We start from the raw sequence: 24,104 nt of genomic DNA, 5'->3' as shown, positions 1-24,104 counted from the left end.
CTAATTTCATTTGATAGAACCAGAGTAAAATTTTACTCTGGTTCTATTGCTCTGTTTTTTTCATTTGACAGAACCAGAGTAAAATTTTGCTTTTATACAGAGTAAAATTTTACTTTTAGCTTCAGAGTCTCACAGTTTACTTGTTTTTCAGAGTAAAATTTTACTTTTATACAGCGTAAAATTTTACTTTTAGTTTCAGAGTGTAAAATTTTACTCTTATTCAGAGTAAAATTTTACTTTTAGACAGAGTAAAATTTTACTTTTAGTTTCAGAGTGTAAAATTTTACTCTTATTCAGACTTTCATACAGAGTAAAATTTTACTCTGAAATACATAGTGAAGATGGCTTAATAGGAGAGCTGATAGATATGAGGGTAATATAGTAAAAAAAACAAGTTTTAAAATATCAGGGGGTTTTGAAAGTACTTATATAATTCTTGTCCTTTTAAAAGACAAATTAGATAGTGAGGGGGCTATTACCAAATCCCCCAAAAAAATTTGGCATTGTTCGCACTTCTTTACGTAGTTCTAGACATCTGTACGCATGGTTAGCCAATAATACCCCTATGTTACGGCTCGGTGGGCCAATGAACGTCCTCCAGAATGGGCGCTACAGCTACCTTCATGTATTTCGGCCAAGAGTTCCTCAACTTTATCTGGGTGAACACATTCCAAGTACGGCCTAGAGAGAGATTTTTTGTAAAGCTTTCCTTGCGGATCCAGACAGGATCGCAGGGCTTTATTTTGCAGCATGTGAGCTTCTTTCTCATCCGTTGGGAGCTGTTCTGAAGAAAGGAATGTAGCAATAGGGTCCATCCAATTTGGTCCTGGTTCAATGATGTTAATCTGAACTGGTTCAAAAGAGGTGATGCTCAGCTCTGGGATGAACCCTACTTTGATTGTTCGCTTGACTTCTGAGTTAATGGCAGAGGCTAAGCGAGCAAGGGCATCTGCATGCTTGTTCTGATCCCGGGTTATCTGATTCAATTCATAGTAATCGAATTTCATGAGCAAGGAATTCGCCGTCTTCATGTAGGCTGTCATGCAGTTATTTTTAGCTGTATACTCCCCTTTTAACTGGTTGATGACTAGTTTCGAGTCACAAAAAATAAGTAACCACCGTGCACCAAGGTGAAGTGCGTTACGAAGGCTGGTTAGCAATGCTTCTTATTCAGCCTCGTTATTTGATGCATTAAAGCCCAATTTGACCGCCTGCTCGATTATTACCCCTTCAGGGGTCATGATTACTGTGCCTGCCCCGCTCCTACATTGGTTGGATGATCTGTCACAGTACATTTGCCAAATGTCTCCAACATATATTCGCCAGTCGGGTTTAGGTTGAACTTGATCGGACTTGAAGTCGACATGGCATCCCGTGAACTCAGCTACAAAGTCGGCGAGTACTTGCCCCTTGATGGCATTTCTAAGCAAAAACTAGATATCATATTGGTTGAGTTCCAAAGCCTATTTCAAGACTCGCCCTGATGCTTCCGCGCTGCGGAGCGCTGTCTAAAGGGGAGAGTCCGTTAATACCCCTATAGTGTAAGCCTAAAAACAGTGCATTAATTTTCTTACATCCACCACAAGAGCAAGGATGAGCTTTTCCAGTGGTAGATATAGCGTTTCGGCGTCGACCATTGCCTTGCTTACATAGTAAATTGGTCGCTGCTCCCCGAGTTCTTCTTTTAGTAGTACAGTGCTGACTGCCTGGTCGGATACTACCAGATACAAGATGAGCGGATCGCCTGCCGATGGAGTTTCCAAGAGTGGTACTGATCAGAGATAAGTTTTCAAGCCGTCCAGCGCGACATAGCACTCGGAAGTCCATTCAAATGCTTTGCCCTGCCGAAATGTGTGAAAGAATTGTCGGCAACGATCTGAGGAATGACTGATAAACCTATTGAGGACGGCGGCCATCCCTATCAACTTCTGAACTTCTTTGACCAACCGAGGGGAGCCGAGTTCTAGAATTACTGTGATCTACCTCGGGTTGGCCTCTATTCTGTGATGGTTGACAATATAGCCGAGGAATTTTCCAGATCCGATGCCGAATACGCTTTCGAGGCATTCAGTTCCATCTTGTATTTTCGAAGAATGCTGAAGGTCTCTGCTAAATTGGCTAGATGGGCGTGCTTTTCCTTGGACTTCACCACCATGTCATCGATGCATAGTTCCATGGTGTGGCCGAGTTCTTCCTTGAACATAGTAGTAACCAGTCTCTGGTAAGTTTCCCTCGCATTCTTCAGTCCGAAGGGCATGACCTTATAACAATAGGTTCCCCTTGGGGTAAGGAATGCGGTCTTTTCTTGATCCTCTGGATGCATGGCAATTTGGTGATAACCGTTGTAGGCATCCAAGAAACTCATGCGCTAATGATGTGCCGTTGCGTCCACAAGTTGGTTGATTTTGGGAAGAGGAAAAAAAATCCTTTAGACAGGCCCTGTTTAAGTCTATGAAATCGACACAAACACGCCAAGATCCATTTTTCTTCTTTACAACCACGATATTGGATAGCCATGTGGGATAAGTGACTTCACAAATTGCCCCGGCATCAAGCAATCTGTCAACTTCATCAACAACGGCCGATGTATGCTCTGCGGCTGACCGCCGACTTTTCTGAATGATTGGTTTGACTTTTGGCTCGACATTTAAATGATGTTGGGCCACGACTGGATCCACCCCCGGCATCTTATATGATGTCCACGCAAACACATCAAGGTTGCAGAGTAAGAAGGACATCAGCTCGCCTCTATTAACTTTGTTCAAGGAAGTGTCGATCATGAAGAATCTGTCAGGACTCCTACTGATTTCGATCCGGTCAAGGTCTTCAGTTGCCTTTTCACTAGGGATTGTCCTAATGTCCTCGAGGCTCTCTCGGTCCGGTATTTCAATCGAGTTCACTTCCAGTTCCTTTGGTCTCTTTGCAGCATCAATAAGATAGCATGCCTGTGCCAATTTCTGAGAACCCTGAATTTGCTCAATGCCATACTCAGTTGGAAAGCGGAGTAGTTAATGGTAGGTGCTCAGCACAGCCTGCATAGTATGCAGCCAAGTCCTTCCCATGATAAGATTGTATGGTGAGGGGAGCTTAACAACCAGAAATTCCACGTCTACTAATCTGGTGCCCGCCCGTACTGGTAATGTGATCTTACCCAAAGGATACTCGGGGTTAGTGTTGAAGCTAAACAATGGGTAATCGGCTGGTAATAGATCTGAATCAGTGAAGCCGAGTTTAGCAAACGTCTTGTAATACATTATTTCTGAGGTGCTTCCCTGATCGATGAGAACGAGCTCAACTGTGAATCTATTCATGCGTAGCTCGATGACGAGGGGGTCAGTGTAGGGGAGAGTTACTCCATCTAGGTCGGTGTCATCAAAGCTTAGCCTACTAGTTTCATAGAGCCGTTTGGCTGGTGTGACTGGCTTGGGCAGGCTAGTTTGCAGCTAAATTGTATGTACCTCGGCTGACAACAGTAGGCTGTATATCATGTGAATTACACCAAGTGGAGGTGAATTCGGCCGTAGGGCTACCGTGTTCGATGGATTGTTCTTTCGGACGTGTTGTACCAGCCGGCCGTCTTGTACCAACTCCTCCAGGTGATCCTTCAGTGCATAACAGCTGTCAGTATCATGGCTATGGTTCTTGTGATATTCGCACCGCTTATCCCTTCTCCTTGTATCAAGGGGTCCCATCATCTTGGACAGCTACTTAAAGAACGAAAAATGTTAGACTTTGGGCAGAATCTTACTGATTAGCTCCGCCAATTCTGTATACTTCCTGTCCGAACGTCTTGTGCGCCTGCTATCCACTTGATATTGTTCGTTTGAATGGTGCAAACGTTGGCCGCTTGAATGGCACGAATCACGCCGGTTGTCTCGTTTAGTCCAAGTCTGAGGTTCGGGTCTCCTTGATGGCACAATGCTTATCGGTTGAACCAGACTAGATGGAGCTGATTTAACGACTTTCTGTCCAGCCTTGACGCGCAAAGCATCATTTTCCACTTACAGTATTCTTCAACTTTCTTCATTAGCACCCAGACTGTTTTGGGAGGCCGTCTGGTCAATGAACTGCGGAGAGGTCTATCAGGGTGTAATCCTATCTTAAAGGTAGTAATGACCATTGAATCATTGTAGGCATTATCCACCAAGTTGAAACATTCCTAATAGTGCGTTGAATACTTACGGAGGGTCTCTTCTGGTTTAATTTGCATTGCCCAGAAAGATTTGGCTTGCTTTTTCTGAACTTCGTTGGTGATGAATCTTGCCCTGAAGGATTTTTGGAGTTAATGAAAGCTTCTTATTGACACCGACTCCAGTTTATAGTAACATCTGATGACCAACGGTCCCAAGCTGCTTAGAAACATTCGACACATGAGGGCTTCATTATCAGCATGCAACGTCATCGCTTGTTTATAATGACGAATGTGGTCAGTGGAATCTGATTTTCCGTCATATAGGGTGAATGTTGGTGCTTTGAACTTTTTAGGCAGCACAGCCCTTACAATGCGTCGTACAAAAGGGTTATGCATGTCATCTTCATCCGAATCATCACTCTATTTCTCTCGCCTATGCCGTTCATATGGACTTCCTTCGGATGAGCTCGACACATTGACTCGTCCCTTTTTTCTAGGTTCCTGAGATGGTGAGTCGGAGTCATTGTCATTATCATGTTTCCAAAGTTGACACCGTCGATCATCTTTCTTCTTTTCTGGGGATCAACCCCGGTCATGGTATGCAGCCTGTTGGGATTTGGCTAACTCCAGGGCCAATTCCTTATGCAAGCGCTCGTTCTCAACTGTCATATCTTGTAGACGCTGTTCATTTTGTTTTGCTTGATCTATGATCGTCTGTATAGTCTCTTGCACATAAGTTGAGGGTAAGGTTTGAGCTACTGGGTCGAAGTTCAAGGCCCGTTGTGCAGTGATATTCTACGATCCAAACATGTTTCTTGGAGTAATGTCATCTCTTGGTGTAACATTGTCAGCAGCTATCGAAGGATCATCTGTCACGCCTGCCATGGACACACTTGAGTATTCCCACAAACGACGCCAATTGTGGTGAAGTGGTTTGGAAATACTCCAGAATCCAGTTAGACGTCCTTGATCTTCTGATTGTAACCTGAAATGATGAACACTCTGGTCGGGAGTGCCGGAATTAGCACTCTGACGGACAAGTCAATATTCTCTCAATTTACTTCTATCTCAAGTTATCTTGTATATTCACACATACCTCTCTTTGGCTGATACTTCTCCTTTTTATATTGCTCTCTAGGGGCCCACCATTTCATCATCATGTCTGGGACCCCCAGATACGTCAAAAACTATTTAGCATGTTCAGTCCACGAGCCAGATTTTACTTAGACTTGTTCTCATTTAATGGGTTTGATCACGTCGAGTTATCCTTACTAGCATGCTCGGCGCTCTGTTTGAACCTCTATTGAGCACGTAATTATTCGGCTCCCACAAACACCAATACAACAAAATAATATTCAAGAATAAGAATTAAGTCTAACCTCAAAAACTTTAAAACCAAACTAACTTGGAGACAAATTAGTCCTCAATAATAGTTGCTTCTTGTGTAGTAAATGATGCAAAAAAATTTGAAAAATAAAAAATATTTTTAATGTTATTCAAAATTACATAAAAGCTAAAATCAATGTTGAATAATTAATTTAAAATAAATACAAATCAAAAAAGTTATCTGATTCAATTTTTTCATATTGTTCAACATCATCCATACATTCTCTAAGGTTGATTGGAATTGATGAAGACCGTAACCAATTTTGTCCACAAATTAGAGCCTCTACCATCTTCGGAGTTAAAGAACTCCTAAATGGATCAAGCACACATCCACTAGTATTAAAAGCTGACTCAGAGGTCACTGTAGAAACTGGATCAATACTGCATCTCCTTTTTTATTCAATTGAACCAATTTAGATTGCACCGAGACAAGTTGATGACAAATAGACATTAGATGTCACATACAAAGGCCCTGAAAGTTGCAAAGTCACAGTATAAAAAAGTCTTAAAAATTCCACAAAGACTCTAGCTACTCTTAATCTTCTTTTTTAGGATATGAAATGAATCTTTTTCCTTTCCGTTTACCTCTTCTACCATCATTCTTAGTTGCATTCTCATTTTCATCATCATTCTCTATGAAAAATAACTTGAATCGTAGGTCATCCTTTTCTCAATACTCAAAAGTTTTTTGGAATTTCTCTGCTACCTCCAACATCAAATAGGTGGAATTCCACCTTGTTGGAACATCAAGGCATATCAAACTTTTACAAATAATCTTTTGATGCTTCAGACAATTTTTAAAAGTTTGTAGCCTAGCCGAAGATGACTTAACATATTTCACAGCTTTTCTAATCTTGGCAATTGAGTGATTTTGTTCTTTTAAACCATCACAAACAATTAAATTCACAATGTGTGCACAACATCTCATGCAAAAACTTGTTTTCCAAAATAGTGGAATGCCAATCTTTCATTCTTCTCTTCAAAAAATGCAATAGCACCATCATTAAAGCTTGCATTATCAACTGTAATAGTGAAAATATTATCAATCCCCCAGTCTTGCAAGCATTTGTCTAATTGTTTACCAATTGTCTCACCCTTATGATTAAGAACTATACAAAAACTAAGAATTCTTTTGTACAAATTACAATCATTATCAATCCAATCGCCAATGACACACATATAATTTAGACTTTGAATTGTTGTCCATGTGTCAGTGGTTAGGCATGCTTGCTGCTTCCTTAGAATTTTTTTCAATATTTGCTTTTCGTCAAGAAATAATTTCAAACGATCACGAGCAACAGTAGTGCGAGAAGGGACATTAAAATTAGGTTGCATAACAAGACAAAAATTTCTAAACCTTTCCTTCTCCACATGCCCAAAAGGTAATTCATTAATTATAATAATCTTTGTTAGTGCTTCCCTACAAACTTTTTCATCATATCCTACTACTTTGAAAGATCCAATGCTTTAATCATCATGTTCCTTCCCATCTCCTTTTTTTAACAAAAGAGAGACTTTTTTTTTTTGCTTTTTGGGGTAAATTAGAAATACAACCCTTGAGGTTTTTTTAAAATAAAATTGCCCCCTGTGGTTTGAAAAATTACAAATAGCCCCTTATTAGAATTTTTTATATAACAGAATTCACTACAAAAATTAAAATTCGTAATTGCTCCCTTATACAATAATAAAATTACCTAAATTATTAATTGAAATATATTTTTAACATCATTAAAAACTGTTAATTGACTTAATGATTTCTTAATAAAAAAGGCAATTTGTTATGAAATTATAAACCTCAGGGGGTGGAATGTAATTTTTAAAATCACAGGAGGCGATTCGTATTTTAATCAAACCTCAAGGGGTGTATTTGTAATTTACCCATTTCCTTAATAAGAGACTTTATACATTGATGCTTAAGGTGGCTCCACATATTACGAATCCAATCTTGTTTTCCACGAGCACCATAATCCTTATTACAATAATTACAAGCAACCCTAGGTTTATCAGGTTCATAATCATCAAGCAATGTGCAGTGTTCCCAAACCTCAAATTTCTTTTTATCCAAATTAATAGTAGCGCATGGACGAGTTTTACTAGAATTTTTGTCAGGCATTGTGGTTGTGGTAGAACTAGCAACAGTAGTTGATTCTACAGTTAGGACTTGGGCTATTGCAGGAGGGTTTCCATCGTCAAAGCAACCATCACTCGTATTTCCTTCATCCATTATCTATTACAAAATAAAAAATTTACAATGATGATAAGTAAAGATATTTAAAACTGAGAAAACATGTAATATTTCAATTTACTTTTTAGCAATATAATGCACTCAGAAAAAAAAATCCAAAATTAAAATATATGGATTGTTTTTTTATTTTGCTCTTTAAAATAATAATAAATGGGCTAACTATGAACAGCAATATCGTGTTTTCATTTGCACAACAATTGTCAGTAATATTGTGTTTTCATTATGCACAATTCATGTGTTGTTACTCAAAGTTTTTTTTCCCCCTACACTACATGCATGAACTTAATCCAATATTAAATAAATAAAGCACTTTGATTAAAGTAAAATTTCTCTTAAATTACAGGCATAAATATAATCTATCTTGTTCTTTTTTTTTAGGCAAGCATAACAACTCCTTTTAATGATACAATGATTTTCTTGCTTCTTTAATACCAAAATGGCAAAATGTTAAACTTTAATAAAAGACAAATAGTGAGAGTATATAAGAGGAGTGATAAATTATAAAGTATCTTGGATTGTTCACGTGCTCACCAGACCGTATTATGAGAGCATCACTAAGAATTTATGTTTTATACAACTAGAAAAGCTTTGATAGGACAAATAGAATGGAACAAGTAATAAGCAACTGCCTATTTGTCCACTTTGGCAAAAGATACATTGAGGAATGGAAAGAGAGCAAAGAGAGAGAGAAGGAAAAGAGCCACATACCAAACAACTCGAAAAAAAGAGAGTAGTAACGGTGAGGAGAGAACAGCGGCGGTGAGCGGCGGTGAGTAGAGAGCGGCGATAGCGAGCAGACAATAGTGGCAGAAAGGCTAATGGTAGTGATAGCAAGGTTAGGGCAGCGCCGATTGGCAAGGTAAGGAAGGAGGTGTAGGAGCAAGAGCAGAGAGCAACGGCGATGAAAGAATGAGATGAGCTGTTTAGGTGTCAATTAGGTTTAATTAAGAATTTATTGTGTGTGTGTGTGAGTATACGTACATTTGGTATGATAGATGTAATCTAATGGTTGGAAATGTAACCTGGACAAATATATAGTGACGGGAGGAAATTTTTAGCAAAGTGTCAGGGCAGTTCGATTTATTTGGTGGGCTGGCATATTCAAACCACCACCCGCGCCGACCCGCCAACCCTAGAACCCCAACCCGCCCGCTAGAATTGAAAAAATGTACAGTTCGGAAGCGTTCAGTGAGGTTTTAGTAGTATTTTGCACAACCCTATCTGCAAAGCTCATATTTTTCATGTCAAACTTATAGTTTAACAACTTTTTGGTAGTTTAATAATTTCATCATTACTACCAACAATGAGTATGTCATGAACGTATAGACACAAAATGACATAACCTCTGTCAGTGTCTTTGACATATACACATTTGTCACATTTATTGATTTTAAACACATTTGAAAACATAACGTTGTCAATGCCATTACTTAGGGACTTTCTTCAAACCATACAATAATTTGACAAGCTTACAGGCTTTTTTACCTTACCCTGGAGTTGAAAACCCTTTCGGATTGCTCTATATAAATTTCTTCATCTAAATCTCCATTTAAGAAAGTTGTCTTTACATCTATTTGATATATCTCTAGCACAATAAAGCTACTATCACAATCACCAAGTGAATGGATATAATCCTAGTCACAGGTGAATACGTATTAAAATAATCTAGGCCTTCTCGCTACATATATCCTTTGATAACTAGTCTAGCTTTATATTAATCAATTGACTCATCAACCTTCATCTTCTTTCTAAAGATCCACTTACTCTCTAAAGCCTTACTACCTGGGGGTAAAGCAACCAACTCTCGGGTATGGTTCTGTAAGATGGAGTTAATTTCTCTTTTAATTAATTCTTTCCACAAAGGACTTTCAGGTAAAGTCACAACTTCATGGAAAGTACGAGGCTCTTTCTCTACCATATAAGTCAAGGAGTCCAAACCACAGGACTTGAAAGTCCTAGACCTCTTACTCATTTTTAGCTCATCTACCTCCTTATCTTGATCACTATCATTAGCATAATCTTCAAGTTCCTTTTCGGAACTTTGATCCTCTTCTCGGGTTCGACAAGGAAACACGTCCTCAAAGAAAGACGCATTCCTTGACTCCATAATTGTATTCTTATGTATATCTGAAATATCAGACTTGTGCACAAAAAACCATTACTATTATGTGCATAACCAATGAATATACAATCCACGGTTTTCATATCCTATCCCATTTAGATTTAGGCACTGCCACTTTTACAAGACAACCCCACATTCCTAGGAAATTGTAAGAAGGCTTGCGGCCTTCCATTATTCATATGGAGTCTTGTCCACTTTCTTTCAAGGTATTCTATTTAGAATGTAATTCGCAGAGAGAATTGCTTCCCCCACAAGTTCTATGGCAACCCAGAACTTATTAGCATTGCATTCATCATTTCTGTCAATGTCCTATTTTTTCACTCAGCAACACCATTTGAATGAGGGGAATGAGGTGCTGTAGTTTGATGGATAATTCCAGATTGAGCACAAATCTCAATAAACGGTGATTCATATTCTCTACCATGATCGCTTCTTAAAGCCTTAATCTTTCGACTTAGTTAATTTCAACTTCATTCTTAAAAAGAATAAATTTATCAACCCGCCTCATCTTTGTTTTTAAGCTAATACACATAACAAAATTTAGTACAATCATCAACAAAAGTGATGAAATACTTGTTGCCACCACATGATTGTATGACCTTTAAGTGATACGCATCACTTTGCGCTAAATACTAAATCCAAAGGCTCGGCACTTCTTTCCACGGGATGGAAATAAGCCCTAGTCAATTTTGTTTCCACACAAGTTTCACACTTGTGATTTAGATTAATCTTGAAAGATGGTATGTGATCTAACTTGATTAATCTAAGCAAAGAGTCAAAATTCACATGACGTAGTCTACCATGCCATAATTCAAGGGACTCAAGCATATAAACAGAAGAATACGTTTTCTCATTAATTTTTGAGATAATAGTCATTACATTTAGTTAGAACATACCACCCAACATATATCTCTTCCCCACATAAACTCCTCTTTTGGTCAACACGACCTTATCGGATTTAAAAATTATGTGAAAACCATGCTTGCTTATGAGAGATCCCGAGACAAGGTTTTTGCGAATGTCTGGCACAAACAAGACATCGTTCAAAGTCAGCTCTTTTCCTGAAATCATCTTTAGGACTACCTTGCATTTCCCCTCAACAATTGAGGTTGTACAATTTTCCATGAATAATTTCTCACCATTTGAAACCAGTTCGAAAGTTGTAAACATCTTCTTCTCTGCACAAATGTGGCGAATGGCCTTAGTGTCTACCCATCATGTTCACCTCTAAGACAATAGACAGATGCATGTCATCCACATCTTGAGACAGATCCCCTATTTCAGCCATGTGAGCCTGGCTTTTGTTCTGTGAAGGATTCTTCTTATATGACTTCTTCTTCTTCTTGCAGCAATCAACCGCCGATGCACATCGCTTCCACAGTTGAAGAATTTCCCATTGAACCTATAAGTAGGTTCCTGCAACTTGTAGACCGGCCTCTTGAAGACACCACCTTTAGGCCCCAGTTTCAGGTCTTTGTTTGGCTGCTTCTTCTTGACCCCCAAAGATTGACTATGTTCAACCATATTTTCTTTGACAGCGAAGGTACTTCCCTCTTTCTTCCTGTTATCTACCTCAGTACGGAGCTTGACAACGAGCTCTTCAACTGTCATTTCATTTCGCTTGTGCTTTAAACAATTCTTGAAGTTTTTCCAACCGTTAGGTAGCTTCTCAATTAAAGCAATTGCCTGGAATAAACATATAGATATAAATTTGAACAGATAGTCAAAAAAATCAACAAATAAATTAAGTGGTAAAATTGAAAATGAAATGTCCTTCAAAATAAACAAAAGGACATCTCACCAAATTATTTCACAAAGGGTGGACTTCTCACTAATAAAAAAATATCCACTAGACCTAATGCCTCATACCCTTCTTAAGTTGGACTTTTCAATAATTTACTTTATTTTTAACTGAAAAATAGATTAAAAAATAAAACCAATGAAAGTGGTTCTTGTTTAGAATTTTGACATCATATCTTAGTTATTAAATTACCATGTACAATATTAGAGTTCATAAAATATAATTTAAACAAAAAGAAAGTGTATGAAAATAACCTGCAAATTTTTGAGATGCAGCACAAACGTATATGCTTTCCTCTGTCTAGATTTGAACAAATGTATACAACTTTAAGATTCAACCAAAATTATTCACAGTGATTTGATCCATGTGCACAATTGTAAATATCATGTATATCTGTATAGAAGCAGATACAAGAAATAAGAAAGTGTAGTTGTTTTTTGTTCTTCAATCATCATTAATGTAAAAAATAGAAAGATTTTTTTTTTTATTTTTTTGGGATAAAAAAGGAGACAGTTTATTTATATTTATATAGGACTTTTGGAAGCAGATATATTATTTTTGAGTGTTTAACTTCAAAAATAAAGAGATAGTTGGTTTATATAGGACTCTTCATGACTTTTAAAAAAAAAATAGTAGATTTGCGAGGGTAAAATTGAAATTTCAAAAAAATAGAAAACATGGCAGACTCTTCATACTTTTATAATAGTAGTAGATATATATATATATATATATATATATCAGTATAGAAGTAGATATATGAAATAAGAGAAAATAATTATTTTTTGTTCTTCAATCATCATCAATGTAAAAACTATGGAGACGACTTTTTTTTTTCTTTTTTTCTTTTTGGATAAGAAGGGAGACCATTTGTTTTTATTTATATAAGACTCTTGAAAGTAAATATATCGTTTTTTAGTGTTCAACTCCAAAAATAAAGAGAGAGTTGGTTTCTCATAGCCTTCATTTTTTCTACTTAATTTTTAAACTTGGAAGAACTTTTATAATTTTATTGTAAGATTATTTTACTATACTTTCACAATTTCTCAATTTTTAATTAATATCATTTATAATAATTTATATTATGCTTTTATGTATAATAGTTGGAACACCACCAACAACCCCCCCCCCCCCCCCCCCCGGGGGTGCATGGGGTCACATTGCTGTTGCGCGTGGAGGTTGCACTACTTCCTGCGTGTAGTTCGTATTGCTATTGGACAATTTCTCAATTTTTAATTAATATTATTTATAATAATTTATATTATACTTTTACTTTTATGTACTGGTTGGCATCCCCCCCCCCCCCTCCCCCGGGTGTAGTTCGTATTGCAATTGGATGGGAGAATAATCATGCCAATCTCCATTAGATACCCATGATGAATTTTGATCATCATATTTGAGAAAGCCAAAATATTTGTTAAAAGTTTAAGTAGAGAAAAATCTTTTATGGTTTGTTATCAGTATAACCCATGATATTAACCATCACTCCACAATGAAAGCAACATGACAGCTTTATATGTTGACCATTTTATTCCTACTATGTATACAATATATATTTCAATTAAATCATTTCAAAATTTACAGCATTATTTATTCAGTTTGAATCCACTTATTTTTATACATTTTATTGATGTAGAAATGCTATGTGGATCACATAATGTCTTTCCATTCCTATCTTACTCTCAGAACCCGTTGGGCAGGCAAAAGATTTTGGGTTGACTCACCATTCAGTTGTTCGTCAATAGACCCATCTGCAAACACATGGAAGCCACAGTTAATGACACCTCAAAAGCAATACTTGACTACAAAAAATAACACTGCCATAGAAGATGTATTGTAATAGAAGAGTACAAGCATTTTCGGAATTTTAGTCAAATAGCTCCTATGCATTAGTTTATGCCCGAGTTTGAGCCCTGGTTAACAAATCCAAAGAAAAATCGCAAACAAATATACACAGTCAAATAACAAAATCAAACACAAGACACTAACAAAATTTATATTTATGTCAAACCTTGGAGGCAATGAAGTATTAGTCTCTTTAGCATATCCTCAAATTATGCACAAGTTTTATATGCCCAGCAAGAGCATTCCCTATCAAATCCAAAAGAATCATTACACATAGATATACCATTTAAAAACACACTTGAAAAATTAAATTAAACACAACTGCTAATAAAAAAAATCATAGATTATTATAGGTTCATCAACTTCATTTTGGCTAATAAAAAATTGAAGGAAGACAAAATTGAAACAAAAACCAATCACTACAAACTATGTAATAATTTTTATGAACTTCTAACAAAGAGAGGAATTTTCCTAAAGAACTTTAATGCGGAAACTATGTACTACAAATGAGATTCAAAATATATCAACCGATATTCGATTATCTTGTTTTTTTTGCATGAATATTTTACTAAACAAGTCTTCAAAAGTAAATGGTTCGGATTATTAAGGTCAGCCTCAAAATGAGCCTACTCCCATCTTCACAAAGTTTTTCAAACACAGAAAATAATTAACCAGTGCAAACAAGAAGAATAGGTTCTATGCAGCTTCCTTGCATTGGTGGATTCTTGCTACAGTAATTAAATAAAAACGTAATATATTATGTCAAGAACCTCTCTTTATATACAGCTTAAATGTGTCCCAGCCCATATAAGAGTACTATGTTACTCAAAAGATCTGTATCCCAATTTTAAAACATGACACAAATCCATATCAATGCAATTGTAGAAAAAGAATAAATGCATAGAGGGATTTAGGAGAATCTGCGGCAGATCTATCTTATCCATGCCTTGTCCAAACAGATATCATAAATATGCTCACTGCACTGTTGCAAATGCAAGAGTTTTTTTTTCAGTCTCAAAGCAAACCTGTTTCTTACTAATCTTCTGGAACTTTGCCTACTGCCAATCGCAGTGCACTGAGAAGAGCTCCCGTAGCACTTTTGGATTTACGGTACCAATTTCATCCATAGGAAACAGAATGTCAATAATTGCCTCGTCAAACACTTTCTGTAATTAAATGAGCTACATTAAATACAAAAAAATGGTGTGAACAAAGCCAAAATACAAGAATAGATCTTGGGTACTTAGAAAACAAGCACGGCCAAATTAATTAACTCCAAACCCTTGCTTTGTTGAAAAAAAACAGGTCAGATGTTTGATTCGTGCATGTTGATATCGCATATGGATATGCACCGTAAATCTATAGACTGCATTACTTCCATGCTCTTTATGTATAAATAAGATGAATGAATAGTTCAGACATTGGAGTAAGTTTGAAAGGATGGAACTCATGAATTGATGGGGGCCCATACAAGCCGTTGTAAAGCATGTGTTTAATTCGATGAGCATTAAAAAAAAAAATCACATCAAAACACCGATGGAGACATTTGAGGTGACAGTGCGGTTTTATCTGCATTTTCAAAAAAAAAATAAAAAAAGAACACAGAAAAATGGTAAGGGCAGAAGCAGAAAGAGCTAAAAAGAGGCCAGAGGACACCAGTAAAAGTTGGCTTTTGAGCAAAAAGCAGTGACTTCTTAGTTCTCTAACAGTGCTTGTTGAGAAAGAATTAGTAGTTCTCAAGCCAGAACTATTCTTAGCAATTGAGAACTAAAAGTGTTTATGCATTGAAGGACCCTTGCAATACTCAATTGAACCTGATGCAAAGGAGGTATGGATAGTACTCCAAATTAAATTTCTGATGATATGTTTTGTTATATTTTGAGTTCATTTTGAAACATATCTGTATAAAATGTATAAGAACGTCCAAATTCCTAAATACCAATATCAAATAACATAGAGTTTCAACTCCCAAATCAAATGAGCAGGTGCTAGGTGGCAACCCGGGATATCCTGACAGTACAAGGTTGGTAGTAGGTGGGCTTAAAGGCAAGAGCATGGTCCAGCCAACGACTTTCATTCCAAAACAGGATTAGCAGCCAGTGGAGGTTATTTCAAATTAAACAGCTTTCTTGGTCCATTGTGAACAAAGAGCTTGTTTGATTAACAGGATTAATAGTGAAAAGATTAATAATCCCATGAATTAGTGTAGGATTAATTATCCAATTAAATTAGTGAGATAACCATTTATTATGTATTCATTTTATCTTATTTTTCTTTCATATTTGAAATTATAATCCTTTGCCCCTGTCAATATTAAAAATTCGTCAATTTCATCGGATTGAATATCTATCGTACATGTAATCCGATTAATAAAATTTGCAATCAAATATGTGATTGGGAGTCCATGGACTAACAATCCCAATTCTATACTATAATCCTTGCAATCAAACATACCCAAAGATGCCAAAATTCCAAAATGCAAAAGTGAATTCATCAATTATAATAATGAAAAAATTAAGCCTGTAAAGACACCATAAGTTGCACGAATGAGCCCAATAGCTAATTTGAGAAAATATTTATGCAATCAAAAAACACCTCGCGATCTAAAGATAAGAGGCTCAGTTGATAAATTCCATGGCATTAGGTGAAAGGTCTGTAGGTCACCTTGTGTTCTCATATCCTACACTCAGATCCAGTGTAAAAATTTTCCTTCAATTTAATAATTGTGATTTATTTCTAGAAGTCAATGTACAAATGTGCTCTACTAATTTCCCATTTTTATATAATTCAAGTGCGCCAATTTGTGTGTGTGTGTGTGCAGTGTGAACGCAACAAAGCTATAATACATGAAGTGTGTTGATTAAACAAAAATTGGAAGTAAAACGTGATGCAAACAAGTGTCTTAAAGCTGAAATTATGTAAGTAATTGGCAAGCCTACAGTGTTTAACTTAAAGTTCATGTATGAACTACACAGGTTGACTTTCTATGTCTCCATTCGCACAATTGCACACACACGTGCACACATACATAGATGGAGGGAGCTGAAGTTCATGCATGAACCACACTGGTTGACTTTTGTTGTCTCCAAACACAAAACCGCATACATGCACACAAACACAGGGAGGGAGTCATTAAACATATGAGAAGTATGTAAAAAGTCTTTATATTGGTTTCTAACCCTCCATGAACTGCCAACAGGGATGCAAGCCTAATGCATGTTGGCTTTTGTTGATGCCAAAACCCAAGCCAAACAGACCACTATCAATTCTCCAAACATGGGACAATAACCAAATCAAAGGGAACCAAACTAAGGAAATTCTTGGTTTTTGGCCTTACACATTAGAAAAACAATGTGCACTCATGGGCAATCAATTAACCTTCTATTATTGGACGAACATTTAGCTAACAAGGTTGGTCTAGCCTACTACATAACTTACTTGACACAGGGAATGAAAAAAAATTAAAAACAAAAAGGATAAGATAAGAGGTTGAAATCTTAATCCAACCTAGGATCCCAACTGCATCAATCAGCCCATATGGGCTTCATACATAATATTTGAAGTTCGACAAAGAAAAAAGAAATTGGTGTATAGCTATATTGCAGCAAAACTATATTTGCTTTTTTATTGCTTCGAAACAAGACATGAGCATGGACCAAATTCGTATGAACATTTTGTCAAACACATGGTGTGCAAAAAGGTGAAGAACAACAATAAATACAAGCACACACGAAACTAAAGCAACAAATACACCAACAACAACAACAATAGCAACATCATCACACACAAACTAATTGATGAAAAGAAAATTGGAACAGAACTTGATAAGAGCAAAAATCAGTAAGTAGGACGATAGAAGATGCAATACATGTCTCAGTTTTTACAGCAAAATTGAAGCATAGCATACCTCTTCTCTTGTATTTCTTTGATAAAGCAGCAATGAAATTGAACTCTTTAAACCTCTTAATAGCACATGACTTGAGCAAGAAGCTGGGGTGAACAGCCACAGCCTCATCTGGAGTGGCACAGGTGGCACGATTTGATGAAGACAACAACGGCAAAGAGAATGGGGGGCTGCAGAAGCACCGCAAACAGGTCAACCGGTGTCATTCGTAGCTTGCCAAACAATATCCACAGAGGGTGAATTTGACATTTTAAAGCTTGTTACATTCGCTATCGTTAGACTCAGGTTTCTTGCTTTTATAGACAGGTTATAGATATCACACAGGGAGACCCGTATGGTGTGCAATTCATAATAAAACAACAAAATTTTGTACACCTTATGGTGTGCAATTCATAATAAAACAACAAAATTTTGTACACCTTATGTGCACATACTGGCATACCTTATGTGCTTGACCCTGATTGGACACCGTCCTGATACATGGATGACGTTGTTACCCCACCCATCCAGTTACCACCACCAGACAGTTCGACCGCGACCATGAGTACACAGGATGCAGTTCTCACTGACATCTCCCACGTTGACGTTGAGGGCCATATTGAGCCCCTCCCAGAGCGCGCGGGAGAGGCCGAGGTTTTGGTCGTGGCGGACGTCGCGGCAGAGGTCAGGGTGCGGGCAGAGGCAGAGGTCGAGCCCCAGCTGCAGATCGTGATACAGCTGCACCAGATGATGGAGTTTCGCAGCATACAGCAGTACCCGATCTTCCACCACAGACAGGATCAGGGGCAGCACATGCAGTAGAGGGGGGGTCACAGTCACAGGCTCCACAGGATACGCATTTACGATTGGGGGAGCCAGATATTCAGAGAGTCTACTGCAGGAGACTGAGGAGGGAGATCCACGGTCGGGGTTGTGAGACTGGGGGCAGGTTAGGGCATTAGCGGGTGTGATGTGGAGTGTATAGTTTATTTTATTTATAGTTTTTGTTATAGTTTTTGTATATCAAACTTGTACAGATGATGTAAATGTGTCATACTTATTTATTGGAAAAATATAATTTTACAATTTTTTATTCTTACTTGTTTTGATGATTTCCATAAAAATGACAACGAAAACAGGAAAAAAAGGATAATAATTGATAAGATTTTATTATTGAACGAGATTGGAGGACCACTTGTGTTGCTACTGGTTAGTAAAAATTTTATACAAAAAAAATCTGGAAAAAAAATGTAAACATTGCATAATGGATAGTTGTGGGGAGAAATATGAATAAAAAGGAAACAAAATAAATATCTAAACAAACACATAATTTTGTTTTCCCTTTTCTTTCACTTTTCTGAATGATTGCATTCATTGTCTTCTTTTCAGGTACAAACCAATGATAACCAAACAAAATGTAGACATATATATTTGTTGTTCATCTAGCTTAAACGTGTATTTCAACTATTTGTTATATGAACATGTACTTCATTAAGTATCATTATTATATTCCACATAAATAATGCATGAAAACATGAAAGTCTAATTCAAGTAGCGTTCTTCAAAATAACAATAACGGAGAGAAAGTAAAGGAAGAATTACACGAAATATTCGAAAACAATTGAAATATCTCCCTTCATTGATAAGTCGTGGATAAGCATTACAAATTGCATGCATTACAGAAATGCCCTGGGCATTCATCCAAACAATTTCATTCATTATCATCACCATCTGACATCTCAATATCAGATTCATACATAACATCCATGCTCCAGGCGTAGTACTGGTGTGCATCATCCATTAACCCATCTTCGGCACGCTCATTTGCGGTCTTCATTAATCCGGACCTTTGCAAACGTTGGGTCATGCGATTAACCTCGTCGCGGATACGATGCAATGCCCTTTGCAACAACTATGGAGTGTCAGTTGGCATACGCATGGCTAACCGGCGAGGAAATTTAAGATTAACTTCACGACATAGCTGAATGAGAACGTTTGCTCGAGTTTTGCGAAATTCCCACTCAGCTCTCATGGTATTGACGGTGGCACGTGAGTAACGCAAATTTGGATTTATTGGGTATTCAAATTCATCTCCATCTGCAACCCAATAGCGACCCATTGCTGAATATAGATCAACCACCGTATATCTCATGATGATATCGCTCGAAATAGTTGTAAAACTTTTGTTGTGGTATGATGCGATATTTATACCATATATACACATAGTAGTTGTATGTATGAAATTATTGTAAACAACTATGCATCAGAGTTGTCATGTCAACTTTTATGACCTGAACAACTATGCATCAACTTAATAGGAGTTGTTACTTCGACTTTTATGAATTGCATAATTTATTGTTATTCCAAAACAAAAAGTAAAAACAAAAAAATAATAATAATAAAATAAAAACCAAGCTGATCAACGGACTAAACGTCTGAATTAATCAAATTTCTCTGCCTGAATTTTTTTTAAAAAAATAAATGTGAAATTACAATTTAAAAATCTTTAAAATATTTATAAATTTTTTGAAATATTTATTCAGAAATTTGTTTTAGTTTTTAGGTGTATTGACATATTTATTAATTTATTATTATTTTGTTATGACACCCCTACAAAATTTTAATGGATTGCATAATTCACAAGGGCACAGTAGGTATGGTATGATAATAAATTGTAGCTCGGCGCAGTGGTACGTCCAACATTTGTCAGTGATGCTCAACAATTACTTGAACAGATGTAATAATTTGGATGCTTTGTTTTTTTCTCAGATGCTATGTGACTTTGTGCAACGATGCAGTGATGCATCTGACTTTGTGCAGCGATGCAGTGATGCATGTGACTTTGTGCAGTGATGCAGTGATGCATGTCACTTTATGCAGTGATGCAGTAATGCATGTGACTTTTTGACTTTGCCATGCTTATATACTTTGTCACTTTTTTCCTCACATTACGTGATGCATGTGACTTTCTGCAGCGCAAATAAATGCTTTATTTTTTATCACATTTCAGAATTTATCTAAGTCACATCAATACGACCACACGGCAATAATGTTGATAAACAATTATGTGATGGACTGAAGGAGTAAAGTGTAATTTACCGAATATAAAAAGAAGCAAAAAATGCAAAGAAGAGAAAATAGGATGACTGTGAAGTTCATTAAGTGAAAATAAGATAAAATATAGACTGTTTATGAAGAATATTACTTTAAAACAAAGAAAATTTAAGCATTTGATTTCATTTATAATTTTTTGAAAACACCAATTTGTACTGAAATCATCAATTTGAAGTGACTGCTTCCTGTATTAAAAAAGTAAGCATGTCGGTTGGCATACGCATGACAACTCACTGCATGTTGTTTTATTTGACAATTCACTGCTCCAATATGAAGGGATTACACTGCCATCCTCTGGCTTACAATTATGATTTTATCTAACAACCACGTTCGTGACTACATCACAGGTACACAAAGTCACAGGTACTCAGGATTGCATGAAATGAAAAGCTAAAAAATAATATCACGGGTATCACTTCTTCCATAGTGCCCCAGCATGCATTATCGTCACTAGATCATCTCTAGTTAACCCTCAGTATAATGTCTATAAATAGCGACACCCCCAGTATGATGTTTGTTCAAGCCATAACAATAGTAATATATCTACAATTACTATTATTATTTGTTTGTTTATTTTATGAACAATGTCTTCAAGAGGTGCAGGAAGTTCACGCTAGCAAAGAAATCCGAAAGTGTGGCTGCTACCTCCATTTACTTATGACTACAAGAGCGAAAAGTACTCGAGTCCGAAGGATTATTATGCTGGTATCCGAGCTGAATGGGCGTTCAGGGTAACGGAGCAAGAAGGATTGTTTAATGATCTACGTAACTTTGGGGCACCGGTACCTCATCGTCGTTCATTGACCATGGCTAGACGAAATGTTAGTGACTATGAAAAAGTAGTTAGCAAAATTAAGGAGAACAACAGAATGTTGATGCGGAGATGTCGACATTTCATGCTTCAGCTAGCCACCGAAATGGCAGAAGCAAGCAACAGAGATTTGACAGTGATTGAGCAAAATAATGTCTTAAACAATGAAAAATATCTCTTTGACTACTACATGTCAGATGAGGAATGAGAAATCAAACGCCTTTATCTTTCATATATGTTTGTATGTCGTCTCATATCTTCGTTACTGGAGTGTAAGACAATGTTGTTGTTCATCTAACGTACGGATGTATTTCAAGTATTTGTTTTATGAACCTGAAATTTATGAAATAACTACATTTATAACTGCACATTTATTAGTTCATGACTTTCTTTATTGAATTGCAATAAGTTAATGAATGTTCGAGATTAACGAATGGATTAATGTATGTTGAATTATGTGAATACTTAAAACACATAAAACAGAAAGAGTCGGGAAAGAATTTCAATCTCCATCGGGAAAGAAGAAAGAGTCGCCTTCTAATTCCTGGAAGTCCAGTCAAAATGATGACTCTAGTAAGGAACGGGGGGTTGACAGATAACTAAACTTGGGGGGCTGGACAAACAAGCTCAAAGCCAAGTGGTTGGTCCAATTGGGGAACTAAATAAAGTTCATACAAACGAACAACCGCCTTGAACAACACATAAAACAGAACAGGTAGCTCGGTGAAAAGCTTCTCTTAACTGGGGCTCGTGAAATAGGGATCCTGTATGTAAAGAATTTCAATCTCCATCGGGAAAGAAGAAAGAGTCGGCTTCCAATTCTTGGAAGTCCAGTCAAAATGATGACTCTAGTAAGGAATTTAAAACCCAATTGGTTTTACTTGATTTGCTTGTCAAAATCACTATTTACAATTAATTATACACAAACAGATTTACCTCAACACCAATTTGATATATGTGAGATTCTTAATTCAGAAAGTCACATGGCAACAGTGAATTCACTGATTTACCTTACAGTGAGCATGCACTTATTTTGTCGGTATATGCAGATGGATTGTCAAGTCATGTGACTTGGTGCACAGGCTTTGGTTTTCTCGATTTTTTGCTCGATTTTTTATTAAAGTGACAACTCAACACCAATTTGATATATGTGAGATTCTCAATTCAGAAAGTCGCATGGCAACAGTGAATTCACTGATTTACCTTACAGTGAGCATGCCCTTATTTTGTCGGTATATGCAAATGGATTGTCAAGTCATGTGACTTGGTGCATAGGCTTTGGTTTTCTCGATTTTTTGCTCGATTTTTTTATTACAGTGACAACTCAACACCAATTTGATATATGTGAGATTCTCAATTCAGAAAGTCACATGGCAACAGTGAATTCACTGATTTACCTTACAGTGAGCATGCCCTTATTTTGTCAGTATATGCAGACGGATTGTCAAGTCATGTGACTTGGTGCACAGACTTTGGTTTTCTCGATTTTTTGCTCGATTTTTTTATTACAATGACAACTCATTTCTTATTAATATATGTGCGATTCTCAATTCAGAAAGTCACACGACAACAGTGAATTCACTGATTTACCTTACAGTGAGCATGCCTTACTTTGTCGGTATATGCAAATGGATTGCCAAGTCACGTGACTTGGTACACAGTATTTGCTTTACTCTATTTTTTCATTCTAGTGACAACTCATACCTTATTCGTATATGTGGGATTGTCATGCAGAGGCATCTTTCTAAAGCCGTTCATAACCAACTATATAAACAACTAAAGGTGAAGACACAACCTTACAACTCATTTCGTCCTACGAAATTATCATTCATTTGTTTTAAAAAATTAGCATGGCTACATGGTTCATGGGAGGGAGTGGGAATCGCAGAGGTGGTAGGAACTTGCAAAGGGGTGACAGTTCACGATGAGGAGGGGGAAGACGAAGTGGCGATGCTGAAGATGAAACACCATTTCCTTTGTTAGATGCCTCTTGTGCTTATCATGATAGGTTTGGGAAGCGACATTTTGTCATGCCCAAGTACTATCGAGATCCATGTGGTTTGGTGGAGGATCCATCAGATAATCAAACAGGATATGGTTTGGCAAACGCTAGACTTCTGAAGTGGCCCGCACTATTTATAGAGCGAGTGCAAATGGAAAGATTATGTCGAGAAAATCGACTGAAGGTACCAAAAGCACGTTCTGTTGAGATCCAAAAGGAAGATTCTGATAATGTTGATCGACTATGTGAAAGACTACAACGTGAGATTTCTCAAATGGACCGTAGGTTAGCCCGCGATATGCAGCTACACATAGTTAAGAAAGATGCCTAGAAGAACAAAACAGAACCAAATGTTGCGGCTATCAAGGCTATCATGGAGGATCCTGAACTTGTCTCTGACGCTGAGCTTTCAGATTATTCAGACTCTGAGCCACCTGCCGATTTAAGCGCGAATTAGGTGTTAATGTCTACACTTCGGCAATATTAGGTCATGCATTAATATGTAATGTCTGTGTTAGAGTAAGTGTTTCCGTAATGAGTTTGTCAGATTGTCTGGCTAATATTTGTCTGTCTAACTGTTATGTTTATCTATGTATTGTGTGTTCAGTTCATGGTGTCCACAATGTATTGTTGTCCGAGACTTATGCCTGTACTACTTATATATTTTTGTGGGAGACTTATGTGTTTTTTCCTCAAGGTTTTATGAATTAAATTATCACCTTCTAACCCAAAACAAAGACAACAGAAAAAAAAAATTATTTAAATG

At 36.9% G+C, this 24,104-nt stretch overlaps 1 long non-coding RNA gene across 1 annotated transcript; it reads right to left on the bottom strand.

Annotated features, from left to right (window-relative positions):
• Nucleotides 1-13,225: 13,225 nt before the first annotated feature.
• On the bottom strand, nucleotides 13,226-17,803 carry LOC114255964 (uncharacterized). Its single transcript, XR_003627016.2, has 5 exons — nucleotides 17,436-17,803; nucleotides 14,554-14,694; nucleotides 13,695-13,774; nucleotides 13,535-13,596; nucleotides 13,226-13,434 (listed from the first exon to the last, which is right to left on the bottom strand). It is a non-coding gene; the product is annotated as an uncharacterized LOC114255964 (long non-coding RNA).
• Between the last annotated feature and the right edge of the window lie 6,301 nt (nucleotides 17,804-24,104).

The sequence above is a fragment of the Camellia sinensis genome, chromosome 1 (genome assembly GCF_055761805.1).
Source record: "Camellia sinensis isolate YWXY chromosome 1, ASM5576180v1, whole genome shotgun sequence".
In the NCBI taxonomy this organism is placed as follows: domain Eukaryota; kingdom Viridiplantae; phylum Streptophyta; class Magnoliopsida; order Ericales; family Theaceae; genus Camellia; species Camellia sinensis.
This window is presented reverse-complemented; position numbering and strand designations above follow the sequence as displayed.